Source organism: Pseudophryne corroboree, chromosome 2 (assembly GCF_028390025.1).
Source record: "Pseudophryne corroboree isolate aPseCor3 chromosome 2, aPseCor3.hap2, whole genome shotgun sequence".
Classification (NCBI taxonomy): domain Eukaryota; kingdom Metazoa; phylum Chordata; class Amphibia; order Anura; family Myobatrachidae; genus Pseudophryne; species Pseudophryne corroboree.
The window spans coordinates 347,932,024-347,959,480 of record NC_086445.1 but is presented as its reverse complement, the minus strand read 5'-3'; the positions used below and the strand labels follow the sequence as shown (position 1 = coordinate 347,959,480).

The following is a 27,457-nucleotide window of genomic DNA, read 5'->3' as shown; positions in this document are numbered from 1 at the left end:
CCCCACTTTCCCTAAAGCTAGGAAGGAGGTTACGGCAAAACATTATCACCGTATTTGGAGGAAATATGTTTCATGGTGTGAGACCAAAGCAGCTCCGGCGAAGGAGTTTCACTTGGGTCGGTTTCTCCATTTTTTGCAGGCAGGCGTAGATGCAGGCCTGAAATTGGGTTCCATAAAAGTGCAGATTTCGGCTTTATCTATTTTTTTTTGCCAGAAAGAATTGTCCGTCCTTCCTGAGGTTCAGACTTTTGTGAAGGGAGTGTTGCATATACAACCTCCATTTGTGCTGCCGGTGGCGCCGTGGGATCTTGAAGTGGTCTTGCAGTTCCTTATGTCTCACTGGTTTGAACCTTTGCGTAAGGTTGAGTTAAAGTTTCTCACTTGGAAAGTGGTCATGCTTTTGGCTCTGGCGTCGGCCAGGCGAGTGTCAGAATTGGCGGCCTTGTCTCACAAGAGCCCTTATTTGATATTCCATTCGGATAGAGCGGAATTGAGGACTCGTCAACAATTTCTGCCGAAGGTGGTTTCTTCCTTTCACATCAACCAACCTATTGTGGTGCCTGTGGCTACGGATGCTGTGGCGGTTCCAAAGTCTCTTGATGTTGTAAGAGCTTTAAAAATTTATGTCGCCAGGATGGCTCTTACAAGAAAAACAGAGGCTTTGTTTGTCCTGTATGCTTCCAACAAGATTGGAAATCCCGATTCTATGCAAACTATTACTCGCTGGATTTGTAATACGATTCAGCAGGCTCATTCTTCGGCTGGGCTACCATTGCCGAAGTCGGTAAAGGCCCATTCTACTAGGAAGGTGGGCTCTTCTTGGGCGGCTGCCCGAGGGGTCTCGGGACTTCAGCTTTGCCGAGCAGCTACGTGGTCGGGTTCAAACACCTTTGCTAAGTTTTACAAGTTTGATACCCTGGCTGATGAGGACCTCATGTTTGCTCATTTGGTGCTGCAGAGTCGTCCGCACTCTCCCGCCCGTTCTGGAGCTTTGGTATAGACCCCATGGTCCTTTTGGAGTCCCCAGCATCCTCTAGGACGTAAGAGAAAATAGGATTTTAATACCTACCGGTAAATCCTTTTCTCCTAGTCCGTAGAGGATGCTGGGCACCTATACCAGTGCGGACTGTTACTTGCAGTTGTATTATTACTGGTTGTACTTGTTTACACACGGGTTGTGTATTCGTTTTATTCAGCTTGTTGCTGTTAGTTCATACGGTTATCTGGTTTCATACTATTCCAGTTGCACGGTATGTTTGTGGTGTGGGCTGGTATGTTTCTCGCCCTTAGTTTAAACAAAAATCCTTTGCTCGAAATGTCCGTCTCTCCTGGGCACAGTTCCTATAACTGAGGTCTGGAGGAGGGGCATAGCGGGAGGAGCCAGTTCACACCCATTCAAAGTCTTTTTAGTGTGCCCAAGCTCCTGCGGATCCCGTCTATACCCCATAGTCCTTTTGGAGTCCCCAGCATCCTCTACGGACTAGGAGAAAAGGATTTACAGGTAGGTATTAAAATCCTATTTTTGACACTTCCTACATGGCCATGCGGCCTCGAGTGCCGCCTTGATGGTTTATGTATGCCACTGCCGTGGCGTGGTCTGACCGTACTTGAACCGGTCTGCTCCGTACCAGAGGCAAAGCAAGTGATAATGCATTGAACACCGCCCTCAACTCTAGGATGTTTATTGGGAGGAGTGATTCTTCCGTGGTCCACCAACCCTGAAAAGAGTGTTGCTCCAACACCGCTCCCCATCCCATCAGACTGGCATCCGTCGTCAGGAGGACCCAGTCGGGGATCCAGAAGAGACGTCCCCTGCTCAATTGCTGGTCCTGGAACCACCAGGTCAGCGACAAACGAACCTCCGGAGTCAACAAGATCCTTTGGAATTTGATCCTATGAGGCAGGTCGTCCCACTTGGCAAGAATTAATTGTAGCAGAGGGCGGGAATGAAATTGAGCGTACTCCACCATGTCGAATGTCGACACCATCAGGCCAAGTACTTGCATCGCTGAGGGATTTTCAGGACCTTGTCTAGAGACAGGAACAGTCTCTGACTGTGTGTGTCCAGGAGCGATTGTAGGTGCACCATGCTCTGTGCTGGGACAAGCAAAGACTTCTTCCAACTGATCAGCCATCCGTGGGCTTGTAAGAAACTCACCATCATTAGTAAATGATTGAGGAGGAGGACATTGTGGGAACAAGCCAAAATCAGCAAGTCGTCCAAGTACGGCAGGATTCTGACTCCCTGACGACAGAGATGAGCTGTCATCATGGCCATAACCTTGGCCATGGCCAGTCCGAATGGCAGAGCCTGGAATTGGTAGTGACTGTCGCCAATAGCAAACCGCAGGAACTGCTGATGCGATATGGCAATAGGAATATGCAGATAAGCATCCTGTATATCCAGGGATACCATGTAATCTCCGGGTTCCGACACCAGCACAATATAGAGCGCAATGTTTCCATACGAAACTTGGCGACCCTCACAAATTTGTTCAGGTTGAGTATAGGCTGAAATGACCCATTGGGTTTCTGCACAAGAAACAGGGCTGAATAATAGCCTCTGCCCCGCTGGGACTGAGGTACCGTTACAACCACTCCTGTACTCAGGAGAGACCCTACCACCGTTTGTAGAGCCTGCGCCTTCAATGGATCTGAAGGGAATACCGTAGTGCAGAACTGGTGAGGGGGATGTCTCTTGAAGGAGACAGCGTAACCGTGAGAGACAACTTCCAGTACCCAAGCATCTGAACTGATCTTTAACCAGACCTGGGCGAACTGAAGAAGTCGGCCTCCCACCCTGGGGTTTCCCAGGGGGAGGCCCGCCCAGTCATGCAGCAGGTTGGTCTTGTTTCGAAGCAGGCTGACGGGCTGCCCAGGATAGTTTCATCTTGGGCTTGGTTGTCTTGGGAGCACGAGACTGTCTGGGGTAAGACTGACCCTTGGCTTTCCCTTGAGGTTGAAAGGAACGAAGAGTGGTAGTCTTCGCCTTCTGTGCAGAAGGATTAGTAAGAGGAAGAAAAGCAGTCTTAGCAGCTGCTAATTCAGACACTATGTTATTCAGATCTTCCCCCAAATAAAGGGGAGTACCTCCAAGGTCTTCTTGGAGTCCAGATCCACTTTCCACAACCTTAACCACAGTATGCGTCGAGTCAGGACAGACGTGGATGACACTTTGGCTGCCAATACCCCCGCCTCAGAGGACGCCTCCTCAATGTAATAGGCGGCGGTGCACATGTGAGACAGGTATTGTCTAGCCTTGTCAGTAATATCCTCGGGTAGTCATCCTCTAACGCCTAAACCCACACCTCAATACCCTTTGCGGCCCAAGAGGCAGCTATGGTGGGCCTATGAATGGCCCCTGCGAGGGAATAGATAGACTTCAGGCATCCCTCCACACGCTTATCTGTCGGTTCCTTCAGGGAGGTGACAGTGGTGGCAGGCAGAGTAGACTACACCACAAGACGGGTGACGTGAGAATCTAGTGGCGGTGGGTTTTCCCATTTACCACATAACTCTGCAGGGAGAGGATAGCGAGCCAAAGCCCATTTGGAGAGCGGGAATTTCTTACCAGGGGTAGACCAGGGTTCCTTCCTGTTGTCCACAAGATGATCAGAATGGGGTAATACAGTTTTAACCACCTACTGTTGTTTAAAAATATGAGTTTTCTTGGCCACTGTAGTGGAATCCTCATCCTCAGTAATTTGAAGGATCTGCTTAACTGCTTAATAGCATCCACCAGGGCAGGGACATCAACCTGTAGGGTAGAATCCTCGTCAGTAACACATGATTCAGAGTCTGACAGGACCGTATGCTGCCCCTCCTCGTCAGATGAGAAATCAGAGAGGTTAGTGGATTGTGAGGCGGAAGCAGCCCGCTTAGCTGACCCAGAGACACAGGTGTGACCTGGAGTAGATTTTTATCTAACCAAAGACGGATTTAAATGTTCCAAGTGGGTAGACAAATTTTCCGCCCAGGGTGGATTTACAATAGGGACAATTTGTGGTGGCAGTGACACCGGAGGTCCCATAGGGAAGGGGCTAAACGGTCCACCAGAGTCCCCAGGAGGGTGGTGAACATAGCTCAGGGTGGCTCCATTGTAGATACAAGAGCTCCAGGCTGACTGGGAGGTGTACGACATTTAGAACACAGACGATCACACAATACTTTCCCCTCAGGTAAACCTCTGAAGCATACCTTGCAATTTACAGAAGCTTCCAGAGTTTTACTGCTGGCTATTAGTATGATGAAGCCAGACAGAGTACACAACTAGCGTCAGAATACACACACTTGTGAACTAAATCCCTGTGTACCTGACTAACACAGTAAAATATCCGTATAGCGATAAGTACTGTGCACACACACACATTATTTTTATATATATATATATATATATATATATACACAATGTTACAAAGAAGAGGCGGCACTCAGAGACTGTAGTTGTCAAAATTGTATTCCACACAAACGATCCAACGTTTCGGGGGTACTTACGCCCCCTTTGTCAAGGTGAACAACAGATGTTCTTTGTAACATTGTCCCATCTGCACTGGGAAGGCACCGGAGCAACGCTGTTTCTTGAGGAGGGAGTGCCAGTCCACAGTAACATATATATATATATATATATATATATATATATATATATATATATATATGTGTGTTCACTCTAGGAGTGAAAAGGGGCATGGCGTCGGACTCCGGTGGCACATGTGCGCGCGCGTCTTCGCCGCGCGCGCCCGGAACGGGGGGGGCGGCCACGCATATTAGGGGGTGTTGCCACACCTACATCATTTTAGGGGGCGGTGCGGCCCACAGACGCTACTATAGAGAGCGTCTGTGGCCGGCGACGTCACTGTTGGGGGCGTGCCCAGCACCTCCGTCGGTGCTGGGCTTCCCCCAGCTCTCTCTCAATGCGTGAATGGATGCCGCGCGCATGCGCACGGCATCTATACACGCCGAGAGGGCAGGAAGCGGGCGGCTGTTCTAGCAGGGCGCCGCAAAAGGGGCAGGGCGGGTTTCACCTGCTAAAAAAACGGGCAGGCGCGGCGCCCTGCTAAAACAGCCTAGAGTGAACATATATATATATATATATATATATATATATATATATATATATAGATATATAGAAATCCAAAGGGGAGCAATGAAAGGCACTCGAGAGGACAAAAAACTCGGATATAAATGATTCTAGGTCAACGTTTCGGAGCTTACGCCCCTTTATCAAGACATATCATACACAATAAGACAACAAACTCACCCACCATAAATAGCAGAAGATCCCGATCTCACCGTCCCACCGCGAGCCATCCAGCCGGAAGTCCTCCCGCATGACGCACTTCCTGCTCGCTGCTGTCCCCGGACTCCGGTGTTGTATACGTTGCCCAAGTTGCACAAGGACAGTGTCAACCCCCCTGGGAGGCCGATTATATCTGCTCGAGATTCTCTTTTTCAGAATATTGCGAAATTGCTGGACTTCATCTTACAGCCTCTATTACCTCTTAAGAAAGCCTTCATTAAGGACACCACTAGCTTTATAAATCTATTGCTTGGCCTCCAGTCTGTACCGGATGGCACGATAATGTGCTGTTTGGATGTTTGTAGCCTTTACACCTCCATAAAACATGTGGATGGTGTGGAGGCTATGCGTTTATTTCTTGTTGATTTTCTTGATCCAGAAATCTTTAGTCATGATTTGTTTTTGCAGTTACTCAAATTAACTTCGTTTAGAAATTACTTTCTGTTTGACATTAAGTTTTTTTTGCAACTGCGTGGATGTGCGATGGGGTCTCCTGTGGCACCTTCATACGCGAATATTTTTATGTTTAACCTTGAAGAACAGATGTTTCTAAATCGTACTGATGTGAGTCGTAACATTCTGCTTTACTCCCGGTACATAGATGATATTTTCATTCTGTGGACCGGGGGTTTGGCAGAATTTGAGAATCTAATGCTGCAAGTTAATGGTATGGACTCATCTATTAAGTACACATATGCTTGTAGTTCTGAGGTTATGCATTTTTTGGATGTAGAAGTCAGGATTAAGAATGGTATAATAAGCACTGACCTCTATTTCAAAGATGTTGAAAGGAATACCTTCCTTAAGGCGGATAGTCACCATCCGGTGGCTTTAAAACATGGTTTGCCTCTCTCTCAAATGATGCATATTGCCAGAGTAGTAAGTGACCCAATGGTGATTTCTTCTAGGTTAGACGACCTCATCGTTAAGTTTATTGCACGAGGGTATGATTCTAAACTATTGCGCACGCAGAAGGATAAGGTTTTGAGCATGCCTCGATCTCAGCTATTACAACCTACTATGCGACAGAGAGAGAACACTATCCCCTGGGTTAGCACCTACAAAGTAGCAAGTCCTATTATTAAACGAGCTACACAAGCTATATGACCTATTATTAAGACAGACAGGGATCTTGCGTGCTTTAGTAATATTAGACCTATGGCTGCTTTCAAACGATGTCGGAGCCTTAAGGATAGGCTTGTCAAATCTGATATTTCGGGTATGGGTAAAACTATTAGACCCAATATTTATGTTAAACCCCCTGGGTGCTACAGTTGTAGTAACTGCACTACGTGCAAATACATGATCGCCTGTAAGAGATTTCGACATCCCCATTCAGACAAATTCTATGACATTCGTCATGTTTTGACATGTAGATCCAATTTTGTGGTTTATGTGATTTGCTGCCCTTGTGGCCTATATTACGTAGGTCAGACAACCAGGCCTTTTAGAGACAGGATGGCGTTACATCGCTCTGCCATCCATTTGTCAGGAAAAAATCTGGACCAACCTGTGGCACGCCACTTTAAAGAAAAGGGACATTCGTTATCCTCATTGCGGTATTTCATGATCGATCATGTTCCGTTGTCCCTGAGGGGGGGTGATCGCCAGAAGTTGCTACTATTGGCAGAGTCTAGATGGATCTTCCGGCCCAAGACTATGGCCCCCTGTGGCCTTAATGACAAGATCAACTGGAATAATTTGCTATGAGCTAGATCTTTCTCAATAGTACTAATAGTATGCTCTCCTTTTTTTCTTTTCACCAAGGGTTTAGTATTAGACCTCCTGTTCTGTGTTCTTTAGGTGATGTACTGATGCATTGGTGTATTTATAGACCTGACATAGTAATGTACTTTCTGTCTCTGTTGTAACATGCTGTTCATCTCTTTCAGCGTTGCTTAACGTATGCAAATGTGTTTATTTGTATACGTTTTTAATATGGTATTTAGGTATTTTTTATTGTGTTCCAGATCTCCTGTTCCGCCTGCAGAGCACCAGGGATATACAATCTCAAGGAGGGAACCCCGGCTAAATGTTTTCTACATGAGTGCCAACTGCTTCACACGGATATATATATATATATATATACACACATACATACACACACATATATATATATATATATATATATAAAAAAGGGAAAAGAACAGCACTTAAAGCCATAGTATCAGATGTATGGGTGGTGCAAGGCAGCAAAACAGTATAGAGACACTCACTCTCCCAGCGCATTGGAAAAAGCAAAACACGCCAGCGCGGTCCTAGACCGGAGGTATATATCAGGATACTCGTACAATATACTCTGTGATAGGTACACTCTTAACTAACGCTGTCTGTAATAAGACATGTAGAATACTTAAGTGTCTGTAAAGTCTCAGCGCTGTGGACAGGCAGCTTTACAGGAGAGACCTTGCCCTGCAAGCCCAAAGACCAGTAGTACCTATGCTCAGAAGATGGCACCCAGCGTCTCGGTCAGGAACTGAGGGAGAGTGTGAGGCAGCTCCAGGGCGGGAAATCTGCAAGATGGTGCCCTGGGCCGGGGGAGGGGCCAGGGGAGGGGCTACAGGTCAAGCACAGACTCACCTATGCTGGGCCTCACCGCCGGTACTATGGAGCCTTACCAACATGGGCGTTAGTACACCCGACCTGTTCTCCTATGCCCTGGGTGATATAGTGGGGTCCCTGCTTGGTAACAGTGTCCACGCCAGCGTCGCAGTCCGTCTCCCTAGACTGCGTCAGGAATACAATTTAATGGTGGGTTCCTCTTACCTCCACTCTTCGTAGCAGCCACACGAACCAGGAGAGCGCCAGCGACCGCATGCCTAAGCTGGAGCGTCTCCGCCGCAACTACCCGGGATCTGAGCCGCGGGAGTATGCGACGCCGCTTGGGAGTTGACGCCTGTTAGGTGATTTGCTGTCCTGCAGGCACCACTCAAAACTGAGCTCTCAATGCCTGGAGGCGGGGTTATAGAGGAGGCCCCAATGCATCCTGGGACAGTCAAAGCTTTGCCTGATGGTGCCTCTGGATCAAAGATCCTGCTCTACACCCTGATGTATTCCCTGTGGAACACAGTGTACCCCGCTGCAGAAAAAGCTGATAGAAAGCATGCAAATTAAATACATAATAATAAAATACATAATTTACTGAGGAGTATTTAATTGCCAGCAATTTGCGGTCACCATGTGCTATTGCACATATCACTGTTAATTGCAGCAATCAAATATTGCATATTTTCCTGCGCACTTTGGGGTGCAAGGAAAAGTGTGTGATGTTGGTGGTTCAAATGCAGGTGCCGGTAATTGAATACCCAAATCTTGTAGCAACAAGAATCCAATCAAAATCCATTGCTGCACTGGCACTTCAAGCAATCCACCAAACATGTCCTCCCCAGACAAAAATACAATATATACATGCATAATGATTTATATCACGATAAGAAAACTTCAAATGACTCACAAGTACACAACATGCACAAAAATTACTGACATATGGTTGACTGCAACCAATCATAGAAAACGTACCAAAATTCCTTGGTGCTGTTTGCATTTTTTTCCACAAATTAAAACATGTGAATCAGGAATCACAAAATGCATCACATTCAGCTGGTCAGCAACTAAATAGTAACCAGCTTTTCCTATTGGAATGTAACACACTCCCACAAAATAAAAGCTTGCCTACAAACTGGTGTTATGCAGCTACATCTATCAGATCTCAACCAGGTGTATAATTACCTGAACCTTCGCTACAAAGCAGAAAGAAACCCTGTTTGTTTCTCCCTTCAACTAAGAACTCCCCTCTGTCGGTACATTTCCTGTCACACTTTGTGCAGCAAAGAGGTCAAAGGATTTTACTGCACTGCGAAATAAAAATATAACTTGAGCAGTTATCCAAGTACTCCACCTGTTGGTGTGATAGAGCAGTCTACTAATGCAGTCATAGAAATCAAACTACTCACGGACCTAAACGCAAACACACACATATACATATATATATATATATATATATATATATATATATATATATATTATAGGTCCAGCACTAAACCAGCAATGTACAGTAAACCAAGGTGCCTGCCTAATGTAGTACATACAATACTTCAATGTCCCCCAAAGGAACAAAATGCAGCACTCTTTGTATTTGTTGTGAAAAAAACAGCACCTCTATTCTAGCTGATGCATTCAATTCAATGCCATACATAATTACCGGACAAAGACACATCTCCGGATACAGTCCAAGTACAAGCTTTAGGTCAGGTCAACGTCTGAGGGTTTGCTAGCCCTTTCCTCAGGACCACATGCTGCAGACAAACATAAGACTTGCATTCAACCCTGCATCAAATCTGGTGTGAGCAGGTTCACATGTGAATGAGCCCCCTTAGAAGAGAATGCGGTATTTGCTTTTATTAGTCTTCCTTGCAGTGTAAATCAGTTTATGATTGGCTGCTCTAGTTTACGGAGCACTGTGCTATTAGAATCAGTAATGCACCTTCGGTAGACTTGACTTTTTCTGTTCTCAAGATGGAATGGAACATAATGAAACCACAATGAACATATTGCTGCTGTTCAGTCAAGCGAAAATGGACGCACATTGTCAGATTCCACTGCCGACTGGAGGCTGCAGGAGAGGGATCGGAAGATCTCTCTCCTGTGAGTAAGCCTACATAGGCTTAAAGCTGTTTCCACCATCTGAAGATTGTATAAACTAAACGGGCCGATATCTGAAAATAATAGCTTTTTGAAGTTTGGTACATAAGAGTCAGCCCGTAGTCCCCATTGATAATAATGAGGACTGCGGTCTGCAGCGCTAATTAACATTTTGCAGGAGATCTCTGTGTAACCTTCTGCATTAGGCTGTTAGTACATAGCAAGAATTCATAAAATGATGCAGAAACTGCAGTTTCTACATAATTTTATATGTATAAAAAAAACTTTGCTAAGTAAGCCCCATAAGCACCAATAAATCCATGTATTATGCACCTGATGATAAAGCATGTGAGCTTTGAAACGTTGTGAATAAACAGTACCCCTTCATCTTTACCAAAGACCGGATGAGTGCCGCCTCTCCTTTGCCTTAAGGAAATTGGTATGGTATACAACTGCTTTTAGGAAGGCACCCCGGCATTACTGTAGGAACCCAGAGTGCCACTTCTACACGATTGCGTTATATATATATATATATATATATATATATATATATATATATATATATATAGTTCCAGTATGACCGGCACTCCAAACAGCTTATTTAAATACCTGGGTGCCCTCCCACGGTCCAAGCAGAGCAGATACAAAAGAGCAAATTCAGGCGGCACTCCACGGATTTTCAAAATAAAACCCACGTTTCAGGTGCTGTTTAATCCTGACGAAAGGTGTGATTAAACAGCACCTGAAACGTTGACAATCAAGCCTGTGTAGCTGTCTCATTTTATTTTGAAAATCCGTGGAGTGCCGCCTGAATTTGCTCTTTATATATATATATATATAATGAATCAACAATATCCTTATCTCGCGCTGTAATCAAATTTGGCAGCACCTCGTGAAAAAAATCTCCCTGCTTGTAGGAGATAAACATAGGTTATAGATACAATATTCAGAGGGCGCACAATAATACTATTAATTCAAAGTAAAATATTATAAACCAGCGTGATCCAAAAAACAATAATTTGAATAAAACAATAAATTAAAATCATACAATTGTATAATATTTTATAAGTACATTGTTCGTTTGTACAGAAACATAGTACTTCATAAATATTTTCATAAAAATATTTTCATGCACTGGGGCAGGGTCCTACGTGAATGGGAAAATGTTCTCTGTAAATAGCTGCGCAATATGGGTGCGCTATATAAATTACTGATAATAAATATATTCATGTGTAATATTTATAAACCAACTGAATAAATTCAGAGTTATAAATGAACGGAGAACAACTGCTAAATTCAATTTTTAAGTTTCTATCATTTGTCCAAGAACTGTATCCAATTGGTGTACAGGGAAGGCTATCCAAATTTTACTCACCTGAGAGCTCTGTTACACTGGTGAAAATGTGATAAGGCTCATCCAGCACAAACATAGGATTTTTCCTATCACATTGCAGCAAAGAAGGCTAGTAAGATATTAGCATGCATAAAACGGGGAATTGATGCTAGGGACGAGACTATTATAATCCCGTTATATAAATCACTTGTGAGGCCACACTTTGAATACTGTGTACAATTCTGGGCACCTTACTACAAAAAGGATATCCTGGTGCTAGAAAAGGTTCAAAGGCGGGCGACCAAACTAATTAAGGGTATGGAGACGCTGGAATACGAGGAAAGGCTTGGAAGACTATGCATGTTTACACTGGAAAAGAGGAGATTAAGATGGGACATGATCAACATTTACAAATATATAAGGGGACAATATACAGATCTTGCGCAGGACCTGTTTTTGGTTAGAACAACACAGAGAACTCGTGGACACTCGCTCAGGTTAGAGGAGAGGAGATTCCGCACAATACGGCGTAAAGGCTTTTTTACGGTAAGGACGATACGTGTTTGGAATTCCCTGCCTGAGGGAGTTGTAATGGCAGACTCAGTCAACACCTTTAAGAATGGGTTAGATAAATTCCTAATGGATAAGGATATCCAGGGTTACAGGGCATAGTCACGCACTATGGTTATTATAAAGAAAAAAAAAAAAGAAGAGGGGTAAAACGTAACGGCAGTCATCAACTTCAGTCAAAATTTTGTACAAAATAATCGTGCATAGGAGACCACAAATAGGTTGAACTCGATGGACAATTGTCTTTTTTCAACCTTAGATACTATGTTACTATGTAACATTAACTCCAATCAATGTCTAATGACTAGCAGGTAATATACACTTTTCCTAACTTTTGTAAATAGTATAGTGTTTTCTACTATTTTTCAGTCTGTCATGCAAATAATTCATGCAGTACATGAGGATGTTAAAGTTAATATCAAACAACAAATTACTGTATTAGAAGATAACAGACAAGTGTTTCCTAACATTGGTCCTCAAGGCCCATACATCAGGTATCTATCAGCGCAATTCCCCGTTCTGCCAATGCCTGGGTCAGATGATCTGCAAAATCCAACATGTTGGACAATCTGGATTTGCCGTTACCAACCCCAAAAATGATTGGAATCGTTGAGTAGGATTTTTAACATGCTGGTGTTTTTCGTTATCCACCATAAATTACTATTAAGATATGTGTACATCTTCTTTATCTGTGGGAATAAAGGAATTGTAAAAACCAGCACACAGGACAGACTACACAACTAAAGCAGACCACAGTTCCAGACTGCTAATCACGTCTCCGTCAGGATATCCTTTATGAAAGAGAAACAATAGGACATGATGTTACTACACCAAACAGGTAACATGCAGACACCTATTAATGGCAGATGCCCTTTTCTGGTACACATGCCAGATTGTTAAATTATTTTCCTGATGTGGTTCATGTTCCCCTTTACGGTCAGTAATAGGGTTGGTTAGAGATATAAATTTTAAGTAAGATTACCAACAGTACCACTACCGACTAAACAAAATCAAGAAAGTACATTCAGTGCTATATTTCAATTTCCATAATTTGGCATCTCTATTACATGAGGGTATTTCCAAGGTGTTAAGAAGAATCAGACAAATCATTCTGTAACATCAGAGTGCAGCTAGTTTGTATCCTGTACAGAGCAGACATGGAGGTCTATTCATGAAGCAGTGTGGAGAAGTGAGCCAGTGGAGAAGTTGCCCATGGCAACCAATCAGCATTGAAGTAACATTTTGAATTAGCATATTCTACAATTGTACGGAGCAGCTGATTGGTTGCCATGGGCAACTTCTCCATAGGCTCACTTCTTCACTCTTTTCACTGCTTCATGAATAGACCCAATGGAGTCTTGTTAAATGTACAGTAAATGGGACAAGTAGATGTTACCTACCGAAATCTGTGACAGCTTCTTTCTGGTGGTTTGGCTGCAACACCACATACTCCTATAAGGCTTATATTGATGAAGGTCTATTAATATTTAACTCCAGAGGTTAATGCACCTTTCAGACATGTCAGACTAGTATGATTAACAAATTATTCCTGGCTAATCATGCAGAAACCTTACTTCAGCACTTTCTCGTTACAGTGGGACCTGTAATAAGGCAATGTGTAGTAACTGTTTTTACTAGACTAGCACAAATCTATAACCAGTTACTTAATATTACCCTGATCACTGCAGCAAATTATGCAAAAACAGGTTTAGGAGTTTGGATCTCGTTTTTTTTTAACCCTAGAACACATAAGAAGGTTTTAATGCGGTGCAGAGGAACTGTTAAAAGGCAGTGGCTTAAAACATTCCTACATTTTATACAAGGCGTCCAATTTTTCATATATATTCATCATTTGCAAATCAAATATAGTATTCTGCGTGTAAGTCTATAGATTTATCTATATCTTATACCCTAACAGAATAAATAAAACACCCATTGTTGTCATGTTCAATGCCCAACAGTTACTCTGTTTGAAAAAACAACAAACCACTGGATTTAAAATTAGAGACGGCCCGTGCTAATGTATGAATAAACGTTGAAGACCGGTTATATTTACTAATGTGTGTTGTCAATTTAATTATAGACACAGGCCACCCAGGTGATTATAGGATTATAGATCCAGCAGTTGGCTCTGTGTCTCTAGCCTAGCCCCTATTGTCTATAAAACCCTCCACTAAACGTGCTATTAATTGAAGTATCCAGCGCTTACCTGACTGCAACTTCTGCCATATCGGAGCCTCCAAGTATATGTGGTCCTTGGTTTAAAAGTGGCAGACACAGCATGTCACACACCGAACATAATCAGTTTGGTACCTAGTAACGCATAATATAATATATATATATATATATATATATATATATATATATATATATATATATATATAAATGCAGGAATGGTTGTGCAATCAATGTCCTTAAATCTCCTGATTTTTAGTCCACAATTCAATCGATGCAAGTGCTGGCACTTCAATAAACAGCGTAACCACAGCTGTACTGTTCCAATGTGCACTAAAAAAGAGTGAAGGCGCACTCAATGAGCAGGTATAACAGGTAATTTAATACAATGATAAAAGCTCACATACATCTCAGTTTAAAACAGCCGGCTCACGAACAAATCCATAGTGCCTCCGGATAGCAACTGGTGAATCGTTCTCTGCCGCTCAATCAGCAAATGGTCTCCTCAGCGTGTATGCTCATGGACTCCGCAACAAACTCCGATCGCTCAGAGCTGTCCTTCCCGGCCACGCCCAACGCGTTTCGTCACTGCCGGACTTTGTCAGGGGGTGTGGTCTAAATCACTCTGACTCTCATTTTTATATCACATATACCAATCAATTAATTATCAAAAAATTATAAATTTTCACTATTTCGTGCCATACGCACTTCTGCAATATATCTAAAGATTAATTTACACAAATATACACTTTATTAATCAATCAGCTAAGAGAATAAAACCTTCTTATTCAGCATAAAAAATCTGCTAATCATTTTTAACAATATTGCTCCTTAATAGAGAATCAATCAATTACCTTAATTAAAAAACACACACAGATGTCACAAAAGGAACGATTCCATGACGATCACCATAAAAATCATCATTTAACATTTTCAATATTAAGAGATTTGATTGTATCGGCTTCATTAGGCTTTCACAATAATTCATACAGAAAAAGAACTCAGCATTGTATATAATCTGTAACTACGAGAAACTGACATGAGCAGACCCAGTCTCTGACGTAACACCAGCTGAAAACAAATCTTCTCGCGATACAAGTACAGCTGCCGGAAGCCGCACCGATATCCCGATCCGATAATTGAGCTCAGCGGAGCCACGCCAGACACCGGTTACAGTAAAAATGCACTCAATCCATCCACATCAGACCCGTATTCCACTATTGCGGACAATTGTACCTATGAACTAACATTTGATACTTAAAAAAGAGAGAGAGACATAATAAAGAAAAAACGGGCATAATAAAGAAAAGAAAAGACACTATCATATACGGACCCCACATTCTAATGCAATCACTCCATAACCTCTATAAAGCTCAATATTATACACATTGATGCAAATCCTAGTGGTTAGAGAAATTACTTCATTAATCATGTAGAAACGGTACTATATCATAAGTCTCATTTAAACCATATGGTGAAAGGGTATTTAATCTATGGATCCAAAATGTTTCTCTCTTGCTTAATTGTTTCAGGACATCTCCACCCCTTTCTGTCAGTACAACATGTTCTAATGCTTTAAACGTAAATTTATCTAAAGAAGAATTACAACATTTAATAAAGTGTCTGGGAACACTATGATTAGTTAATTTGTTGACAATACTACGTACATGCTCTAATATTCTTAGTTTCAGCTGACGTTTAGTTTTTCCTATATATCTAATCCCACAGCCACATTGTAGCATATAAATAACACACGTTGTCTGACAATTAATAAACCCCTTTATGTCCCATGATTCTATGTTGTCTGTACTGAAAATCTTTTTTCTATCTTTACTTACATATTTACATACTTTGCACTTATTGCAAGGGAAACATCCGTTTATATTATCCAGCCATGAATTCTCTTTCACCGTTTTTAGTTTCGTTGGTGCCAACTTATTCTTTAACGTAGTTGCTCGTCTAAAAACTAGCTGTGGTTTTTGAGGGAGTATTTTATTCAAAACGGGGTCTAATTTTAACACATCCCAGTGTTTACCGATGATATCCCTTATCTCTCGATTCTTAGAATTAAAACCTGTAATAAAAGGAATAAAAGTATTATCTTTTGGTTTCTTTTCTTTATACCTTAATAAATCACATCTATTCATACTTCTAACCTTATCCTTACATTTAGAAATGAGTTTATCAGGATATTGTTTTTCCAGAAATCTTTCTTTATATTTTAAAGCCTGTTCATCAAATTTGGCTATATTTGTACAGTTGCGTCTAATTCTAATGAACTGTGACAGCGGGATATTATCCACCCAATTTCTTAAATGACAGCTTCCGTAGTGTATATAATTATTACTGTCCACTTCCTTAATATGGGTGTATGTTTCAATTTTATCTCCACATACCCATTCGCTTGTATCCAACACCAAATCTAAATACTCTATTTTTTCTTTCTGGAAATTAGACGTGAACCTTAGATTATATGTATTACAGTTTAAATTATCTATAAAGATCTCAAACGATTCTTTGTCCCCTTGCCACACTATTAGCACATCATCTATGTACCGTTTATACAATTTAATATTATCTTTAAACATAGTATTAGTTTCTATAACTTCCTCCTCCCATTTACCAAGGTATAAATTAGCGAAACTAGGGGCATATGGCGTCCCCATCGCTGTCCCGTGTTGCTGGATATAAAACTGATTATTAAATAAAAAATAATTATTTTTCAAAACAAACATAATACAATCAAGAATAAATTTTCTTAGTTCACAACTGAGGGTTTCATCTCTCTCCAGATAATAATGAACGGCTTCTAGACGAGCAACTACGTTAAAGAATAAGTTGGCACCAACGAAACTAAAAACGGTGAAAGAGAATTCATGGCTGGATAATATAAACGGATGTTTCCCTTGCAATAAGTGCAAAGTATGTAAATATGTAAGTAAAGATAGAAAAAAGATTTTCAGTACAGACAACATAGAATCATGGGACATAAAGGGGTTTATTAATTGTCAGACAACGTGTGTTATTTATATGCTACAATGTGGCTGTGGGATTAGATATATAGGAAAAACTAAACGTCAGCTGAAACTAAGAATATTAGAGCATGTACGTAGTATTGTCAACAAATTAACTAATCATAGTGTTCCCAGACACTTTATTAAATGTTGTAATTCTTCTTTAGATAAATTTACGTTTAAAGCATTAGAACATGTTGTACTGACAGAAAGGGGTGGAGATGTCCTGAAACAATTAAGCAAGAGAGAAACATTTTGGATCCATAGATTAAATACCCTTTCACCATATGGTTTAAATGAGACTTATGATATAGTACCGTTTCTACATGATTAATGAAGTAATTTCTCTAACCACTAGGATTTGCATCAATGTGTATAATATTGAGCTTTATAGAGGTTATGGAGTGATTGCATTAGAATGTGGGGTCCGTATATGATAGTGTCTTTTCTTTTCTTTATTATGCCCGTTTTTTCTTTATTATGTCTCTCTCTCTTTTTTAAGTATCAAATGTTAGTTCATAGGTACAATTGTCCGCAATATTGGAATACGGGTCTGATGTGGATGGATTGAGTGCATTTTTAATGTAACCGGTGTCTGGCGTGGCTCCGCTGAGCTCAATTATCGGATCGGGATATCGGTGCGGCTTCCGGCAGCTGTACTTGTATCGCGAGAAGATTTGTTTTCAGCTGGTGTTACGTCAGAGACTGGGTCTGCTCATGTCAGTTTCTCGTAGTTACAGATTATATACAATGCTGAGTTCTTTTTCTGTATGAATTATTGTGAAAGCCTAATGAAGCCGATACAATCAAATCTCTTAATATTGAAAATGTTAAATGATGATTTTTATGGTGATCGTCATGGAATCGTTTCTTTTGTGACATCTGTGTGTGTTTTTTAATTAAGGTAATTGATTGATTCTCTATTAAGGAGCAATATTGTTAAAAATGATTAGCAGATTTTTTATGCTGAATAAGAAGGTTTTATTCTCTTAGCTGATTGATTAATAAAGTGTATATTTGTGTAAATTAATCTTTAGATATATTGCAGAAGTGCGTATGGCACGAAATAGTGAAAATTTATAATTTTTTGATAATTAATTGATTGGTATATGTGATATAAAAATGAGAGTCAGAGTGATTTAGACCACACCCCCTGACGAAGTCCGGCAGTGACGAAACGCGTTGGGCGTGGCCGGGAAGGACAGCTCTGAGCGATCGGAGTTTGTTGCGGAGTCCATGAGCATACACGCTGAGGAGACCATTTGCTGATTGAGCGGCAGAGAACGATTCACCAGTTGCTATCCGGAGGCACTATGGATTTGTTCGTGAGCCGGCTGTTTTAAACTGAGATGTATGTGAGCTTTTATCATTGTATTAAATTACCTGTTATACCTGCTCATTGAGTGCGCCTTCACTCTTTTTTAGTATATATATATATATATATATATATATATATATATATATATATATATATATATATATAAACAGACGGGTCCGGCTCTCCCAATAGAGGAAATAAAAGCGCTGGGTGCCTCCACAGAAATTCAAATACAACCAACAGCGGGTGCGGCACTCCGTGCGACGAGATCAACGGGACACTTACTTCAGAGGTGGTGACAACGTTTCAATGCGATTTATTAGTGCATTTTCATCAGGTCAGATAACAAGAGAAAAGAAAAGTGCTTACCTAAATAGTGTGTGTGCTGGACGCCATACCCGCACTTCCGGATCCCAGACACGAGTCTGGTCCGTCGGCGCTCACCAGTGACGTCACTACCCACTGCCGGTAGTCATGGAAACATCAACAAAGCCTGTTCGTATACACATGGTGAATGCACTCAAAGACACAAAAATGCAGATGGAAACTATACATAGGTATCCTCAATACAGGTCTAGGGCTATAATAAACAAACTAATATAATGTACAAGCAACCTTCATATCACATATCTACAATGGATGTCAACTAAAGTGCATACTGTCATAAAGGCATACATAATGATCACCAGGGCTAGTGATATGGTCTCTAAATATATGGTCATAGACTGACCAGAGTTAAGGGCATGTATAATCTCCCACCAAAATATACATAGAAACACAGACCAATAAATAGAGAAACGCTGCATTTATAAGAGTGCATTTAAACCAAGGTGCTCGTTCAGCCCTCTGGGGTGTAATGTCCCCAGACGGTGGATCCATCTAGTTTCAAGCTGAAGGAGTTTCATGCCCCTATCACCACCCCGGGTCAGGGGGGGAACATGGTCTACCATGCGGTAACGTAGAGATACCAAAGGATGTCGGGCTACGGCAAAATGCCTGGCAACTGGTTGGTCACTAGAACCTTTAACAATGGCTGATTTAATGGCCGAGCGGTGAGCTGCCATCCTTTCTTTGAACATTCTGACAGTTTTGCCTATGTAAGACATACCGCATGGGCACAATAGCTGGTAAATTACAAATTTGGATGAACAAGTCAAGGTATAGTTAATGGTCAACATTTTGCCAGTGAGTGGATGAGGGAAATTTTTACCACTCATCATAAATTGACATGTAACACAAGTACATCTGATACAACCCTTGGAGTTAGCCTGCATAGCCACATTGGGGTTAGGCGAAATATCAGCTTTGACAAGCATATCCCTAATGTTCCGTCGTCTAGTATAGCATGACATGAGTCTAGTCTGTCCTAGATTCAGTTCTTTGTCGGACTGAACAATATTCCACAGTTTCTTGGCAATTTGGTTAATGCCACTACTAGCAGGGCTAAAATGCCCCACCCAGGGCAAGATGTTAGTGGATACAGTGTTTAATGGTTTTACTTGTAGTAGACTTGGCCTATCTGCTGCCAACGCCTTGGCTTTGGCCTGTTCGAGTAGCAATCTTGGGTATCCCCTGGCTAAAAATTTGTTAATCATGTTGTTCATTTGAATCTCAGCTAGTGCAGGGTCAGAGGTGATGCGTCGGACTCTGAGTAGCTGGGAAAAAGGCAAACCTTGCTTCAGGGGTGTGGGATGGAAACTAGAGTAGTGCAATAGATTGTTCCTATCTGTCGGTTTCGTGAATACTGAAGTATGGATTTCACCATCTCTAATAGAGATCTCCACATCCAAGTAATTGACGGAGTCAGTGCTTAGGTTATATGTAAATTTGACTGGATGGTTACGGCTGTTATGTGTCTCTATTACCTGTACTAGTCTGGACTGTGAGCCCTTCCACAGAATTAGTAAGTCGTCAATGTAGCGACAATACATGACAATATCAGATGTTACTCCAGGGTCCTCAAAAAATATCTCCTGTTCTACTTTGAACATGTATATATTAGAGTACGATGGGGCCACTGGGGACCCCATCGCACAGCCTGTCTGTTGTAAGTAGATCTTGCGATCAAACATAAAGAAATTCCTGGTAAGGGTCAGGTGAAGAAGGTCCAGACACAACTGTAGGTCTGGTCCTTTAAATTCAGGGTGACCCTGTAAAAATTCACGGGCTGACTCAATACCCGCCTCGTGAGGAATTATAGTATATAAGCTCTGTACGTCAATACTACAAAGGACAATTTCGTGATCAAATTTGTTCAACGTTTGTAATTTACGGAGCAAGCTACTAGTATCAAGAAGGTATCTTGGATGTGACTGAATACAAGGTTGGAAAATGGCATCCAAAAATAAGGCTACAGGCTGAAACAAAGATTTATTAGCCGATATAATGGGCCTGCCCGGGGGTTTAACCAGACTTTTGACTAAAAGTCTGGTTAAACCCCCGGGCAGGCCCATTATATCGGCTAATAAATCTTTGTTTCAGCCTGTAGCCTTATTTTTGGATGCCATTTTCCAACCTTGTATTCAGTCACATCCAAGATACCTTCTTGATACTAGTAGCTTGCTCCGTAAATTACAAACGTTGAACAAATTTGATCACGAAATTGTCCTTTGTAGTATTGACGTACAGAGCTTATATACTATAATTCCTCACGAGGCGGGTATTGAGTCAGCCCGTGAATTTTTACAGGGTCACCCTGAATTTAAAGGACCAGACCTACAGTTGTGTCTGGACCTTCTTCACCTGACCCTTACCAGGAATTTCTTTATGTTTGATCGCAAGATCTACTTACAACAGACAGGCTGTGCGATGGGGTCCCCAGTGGCCCCATCGTACTCTAATATATACATGTTCAAAGTAGAACAGGAGATATTTTTTGAGGACCCTGGAGTAACATCTGATATTGTCATGTATTGTCGCTACATTGACGACTTACTAATTCTGTGGAAGGGCTCACAGTCCAGACTAGTACAGGTAATAGAGACACATAACAGCCGTAACCATCCAGTCAAATTTACATATAACCTAAGCACTGACTCCGTCAATTACTTGGATGTGGAGATCTCTATTAGAGATGGTGAAATCCATACTTCAGTATTCACGAAACCGACAGATAGGAACAATCTATTGCACTACTCTAGTTTCCATCCCACACCCCTTAAGCAAGGTTTGCCTTTTTCCCAGCTACTCAGAGTCCGACGCATCACCTCTGACCCTGCACTAGCTGAGATTCAAATGAACAACATGATTAACAAATTTTTAGCCAGGGGATACCCAAGATTGCTACTCGAACAGGCCAAAGCCAAGGCGTTGGCAGCAGATAGGCCAAGTCTACTACAAGTAAAACCATTAAACACTGTATCCACTAACATCTTGCCCTGGGTGGGGCATTTTAGCCCTGCTAGTAGTGGCATTAACCAAATTTCCAAGAAACTGTGGAATATTGTTCAGTCCGACAAAGAACTGAATCTAGGACAGACTAGACTCATGCCATGCTATACTAGACGACGGAACATTAGGGATATGCTTGTCAAAGCTGATATTTCGCCTAACCCCAATGTGGCTATGCAGGCTAACTCCAAGGGTTGTATCAGATGTACTTGTGTTACATGTCAATTTATGATGAGTGGTAAAAATTTCCCTCATCCACTCACTGGCAAAATGTTGACCATTAACTATACCTTGACTTGTTCATCCAAATTTGTAATTTACCAGCTATTGTGCCCATGCGGTATGTCTTACATAGGCAAAACTGTCAGAATGTTCAAAGAAAGGATGGCAGCTCACCGCTCGGCCATTAAATCAGCCATTGTTAAAGGTTCTAGTGACCAACCAGTTGCCAGGCATTTTGCCGTAGCCCGACATCCTTTGGTATCTCTACGTTACCGCATGGTAGACCATGTTCCCCCCCTGACCCGGGGTGGTGATAGGGGCATGAAACTCCTTCAGCTTGAAACTAGATGGATCCACCGTCTTGGGACATTACACCCCAGAGGGCTGAACGAGCACCTTGGTTTAAATGCACTCTTATAAATGCAGCGTTTCTCTATTTATTGGTCTGTGTTTCTATGTATATTTTGGTGGGAGATTATACATGCCCTTAACTCTGGTCAGTCTATGACCATATATTTAGAGACCATATCACTAGCCCTGGTGATCATTATGTATGCCTTTATGACAGTATGCACTTTAGTTGACATCCATTGTAGATATGTGATATGAAGGTTGCTTGTACATTATATTAGATTGTTTATTATAGCCCTAGACCTGTATTGAGGATACCTATGTATAGTTTCCATCTGCATTTTTGTGTCTTTGAGTGCATTCACCATGTGTATACGAACAGGCTTTGTTGATGTTTCCATGACTACCGGCAGTGGGTAGTGACGTCACTGGTGAGCGCCGACGGACCAGACTCGTGTCTGGGATCCGGAAGTGCGGGTATGGCGTCCAGCACACACACTATTTAGGTAAGCACTTTTCTTTTCTCTTGTTATCTGACCTGATGAAAATGCACTAATAAATCGCATTGAAACGTTGTCACCACCTCTGAAGTAAGTGTCCCGTTGATCTCGTCGCACGGAGTGCCGCACCCGCTGTTGGTTATATATATATATATATATATATATTTATTTTTTTTAAATGAAACTGCTAACATTAACACAATAACACAAGGTGCCAAGCTTGGCCTTGTGTACATTTTAATGCAGCAATAATGGGTGCTGAGTTTAAAAGAGAAAATCTGCCCGCTGGAAACAAGATGGTATCGGGATCCCAACGTTTGGGATGCTGGCGGTCAGGAGACTGATAGCGGAATCCCTATGGTCAGGGTCATGACACCTTTTAGGTAAGTATGCCCTTTAGTGTTGGCGGCTTGCAGCCACCATGGGATCACGTATGCCGAAAATCACAGATCCTTGTAAAAAGCCTGGAGATCTCCGTCCAACAAAGGAGATCCTGGCCTCCTCCTTCCCCCTAAGCGGTGGCGACACACCTCCGTTTTCTCAAACAGAGCCCATACTGCATCAGACTGGCCATTGATGAGTCTGATGCCATAATGTATTGTGTTATAGAACCCGTTTGCACATCAGGACACAGAACCTTCAGGATCTGATTTAGGCCCAAAGTACGTTCAGAAGGAAACCTTCCTCGACAACCACATCAAAAACGCAATGCAAAACAAATCATATACTTTTTGCATCTAAATCCTGGGTCTGACCCTGGTTTTTGAATACTGTTCCAACCCTGGTCAGACCCTGTTTACACTGCGCTTTGACCCAGGTTTACCCGGGTCTGCGCCATTTACACTGCACATGGGTGCAGTGTATCGGATTTTATCGGTGTTTGAAGATGACATCATCTCCCATTGACCTGGTTTAGTTGGCTGGCTCCAGCTGGTGAGACAGGGGGACTCTGGGCAGTCCGGATAATAGGATTTTAATTACCTACCGATAAATCCTTTTCTCATAGTCCGTAGAGGATACTGGGGTTTCATTTAGTACCATGGGGTATAGACCGGTCCACGAGGAGCCATGGGCACTTTAAGAATTTGATAGTGCGGGCTGGCTCCTCCCTGTATGCCCCTCCTACCAGACTCAGTCTAGAAAACTGTGCCAGAGGAGACGGACATACTTTGAGAGAAGGATAGATAAGGATAGTGGTGAGCTTCCGAACCAGCACACACAAACAAGAGAAGCCATGCTAACCAAACTTGAAACAGGAACAGCAACAGCGGGCGCCCAGTATCCTCTATGGACTACGAGAAAAGGATTTACCGGAAGGTAATTAAAATACTATTTTCTCTTACGTCCTAGAGGATACTGAGGTTCCATTTAGTACCATGGGGAAGCACCAAAGCTCCCAAACCGGGTGGTTGAGTGCTGAGGTTCCTGCAGAACTGATTGACCAAACTGAAGGTCCTCAGAGGCCAAAGTATCGAACTTGTAAAACTTTGCAAACGTGTTCGAACCTGACCAAGTAGTTGCTCGGCAGAGCTAAAGCCGAGACACCCCGGGCAGCCGCTCAAGAAGAAGCCACCGATCTAGTCGAGTGGGCCTGAACAGATTTCGGAACCGACAAGCCTGCTGTGGAATAAGCATGCTGGATAGTGAACCAGATCCAGCGTGCAATGAACTGCTTTGAAGCAGGACACCCAATCTTATTGGGATCATAGAGAACGAACAGCAAGTCAGATTTCCTGTGACAAGCTGTCCTCTTTACATACACCTTCAAAGCCCTCACAACATCCAAAGACTTTGGAGTAGCAGAGGTGTCCTTAACAGCTGGAACCACAATAGGTTGGTTGATGTGAAACGCGGACACCACCTTAGGAAGGAATTGCTGACGAGTTCTGAGTTCAGCGCTGTCCTCATGGAAAATTAAGGGCTCTTGTGAGACAACGCCCCTAGCTCCGAAACGCATCTCGCTGAAGCCAAGGCCAACAGTGACTGTCTTCCATGTAAGATACTTAACCTCTACCTCCTGTAACGGTTCAAACCAGTCCGATTGGAGGAACTGCAGCACCAGATTGAGATCCCAAGGTGCCGTAGGAGGCACAAAGGGAGGTTGGATGTGCAGAACTCCTTTCAAGAACATCTGGACCTCAGGAAGAGAAGCCAATTGTTTCTGAAAGAAAATGGAAAAGGCCAAAATCTGGACCTTTATTGAGCCCAGACGTAGGCCCACATCCACACCTGACTGCAGAAAAAGCAGGAAACTTCCCAGATGAAATTCTACCGCAGAATATTTTCTGCTCTCATACCAAGAGACGTATTTCTTCCAAATACGGTGGTAATGTTTAGGCGTTACCCCCTTCCTGGCTTGAATCATAGACGGGATGAGTGTTTCAGGGATGTCTCTCCTGGCAAGAATCAGCTGTTCAAAACTTCCATGCCGTCAAACATAGCCATGGTAAGTCTTGATAGACAAACGGGCCCTGTTGCAGAAGATCCTCACGAAGAGGTAGAGGCCACGGATCTTCGAGGAGCATCTCCAGGAGGTCCGCGTACCAGGCCCTTCTTGGCCAGTCCGGAACAATGAGAATTGCTTTAACCTTTTCCCTTTTTATTATTTTCTAAACTGAGTCTGGTAGGAGGGGCATAGAGGGAGGAGCCAGCCCACACTATCAAATTCTTAAAGTGCCCATGGCTCCTAGTGGACCAGTCTATACCCCATGGTACTAAATGGAACCCCAGTATTCTCTAGGACGTAAGAGAAATACTGTTTCTGGACTTTCCTGTGGTCCATTGATACAGATTCTAGGCCAGTACTGGCTTTGTTCACATACGACCATCTTACACTATCCTTCCCATCTTCTACTGATCTATGCTGATCTTTTTCGTTTTCTTTCCTCCTTCTCTTTAGTCCTGCTTTAGACTCTCTGCCCGACTTCCTATTTTGTTACCTGCTGTTTGAAATGTTGTAATTGCATTAACAATTTGTTTGTATGGATGTTTTTAATACTCATGCCTATATGTGAATGCTAATAAACATAATTACATAAAAAATAAAGTTTCTTAATACAAGCTCAATTTCAAAAGACGATCCTAACATTGTTTCCAGGCTGTAATTTGAGGGAACGAAATCACATTACAGATACGTCGTCATACAACTGACCTCAATACACCATATGACACCTGGCGTGAGTGAGCCGCCAAGTCCCATGCAACTCTGCTCCACCACGCATCTTTTTACCCCAAAATGCATCTTCGTTATAATGCGACGCAACAGCACGCCAAAGCACAGCATGGTGATTACATTACTTTATTATAAAATGTGCCCAGGTTACACAAATTGCCATACTTTTACCAAATGTATGTAGATGTATCCCCAGGATGTCCCCGTCTTGCAATACAATTGTGAAAATCTACAGTTAATTCTGGAAGTCGAATTTATCAATTTTGTGTGCACATACACAGTAACATATGTCTATGGTTCAGTTACTGATTTTGATAGTAGGCTGATTTACCAAGGATAACTTGTACAAGATAGCAAGTATTTATATGGGATTTATTGTGGGCTGTTCGGTTATAATGATTTGTTCATATTAGTGGTGGCAGTTGTATAATGAAGTGAGTTGATCGCTGTAAAAAGGGGATTCAGTTACCAGTGAAATTGCCCTATAGTTAAGTAAGCAATTGTATTATTGTACTTTATGTATTAGAGAGGACACAGCTAATTGATATTTTAGAGTGCTAGTAATCAAAGGTCAAACATAGAAGTGTACTAAACATGAATATCTAACTTTGGTGGATGTCAAAATGCGTAGGTCCGCAAGTCTTACATTTGTGTATTATACGTGGATAGTCGCACTGTAGACATCTATATTTTAAAGTATAACCAGGGTTGGGAAACTGATGTTTTAAGACATTTTTATCCTCTTCATACCTTATGTAAAAGTTGTACGGCTTAAAGTGAATTACACAAGCATGGCCACAGACCTAATGATTAATGCTTGTAAAAAGAGGTAGAAGACTTCTAAAAACTTATTCAGACTTATGTATATAATATATATATATATATATATATATATATATATAAAAGTGATAAAGTGCTTAATACGTGCAATGTCACAAAGTGACTATGTGCAACAAGAAGTGCTGGAGTGCTTATATGATAATTAATTAGGCTACTTGAGCTACTGGAACTGTGCTGACCCAATATAGGTAATGTGCTTATTTACCAAGTAATAGGGGTGCAACACCAACTTTAAGTGAGCAAAATTAATGAAATATTTATATATCGCACTCACATTTGTGTTGCACTCTGTTGAAAGGTGCCCTTGTTCTATAAGCAGTGGTAAAATACCTTAAAAGTCAACAACAGGGCTCCCATATGGGAAGAAAAATCTCTGATAGTGTAGTATCATTAAAAAAAGTTTTTAATACAAAATGACAAGTAAAAACATATAGATGGACTCGTACAGTTAGTTAAAAAACATAATGCTTATCTGTAGGCCAATATTGACCCCTGAGGAAGTCCCACTACTGAGCAAAGGGACGAAACGCGTTGGGCATTTACTGGGCACTTACCGGCTCTCCGCTCTACCTATGAGAAACTACAGATAAGCATCATGTTTTTTTTAACTAACTGTACGAGTCCACTTCCCAGTT

At 42.0% G+C, this 27,457-nt stretch overlaps 1 protein-coding gene across 6 annotated transcripts in view; it reads right to left on the bottom strand.

Moving 5' to 3' along the window:
- Positions 1–27,457, bottom strand: part of LOC135019092 (regucalcin-like) — a 282,886-nt gene that overhangs the window by 25,967 nt on the left and 229,462 nt on the right. Inside the window, exon 1 of one of the 6 annotated variants that reach the window (XM_063953075.1) lies at positions 13,241–13,306. The exons of 4 other annotated variants lie outside the window; for them this stretch is intronic. The gene's annotated coding sequence lies outside the window, so the exon portion shown is untranslated. Of the gene's footprint in view, positions 1–9,025; positions 9,133–13,240; positions 13,307–27,457 lie in introns of those variants that run through there. One more of the 6 variants, XM_063953077.1, reaches the window with a different exon arrangement.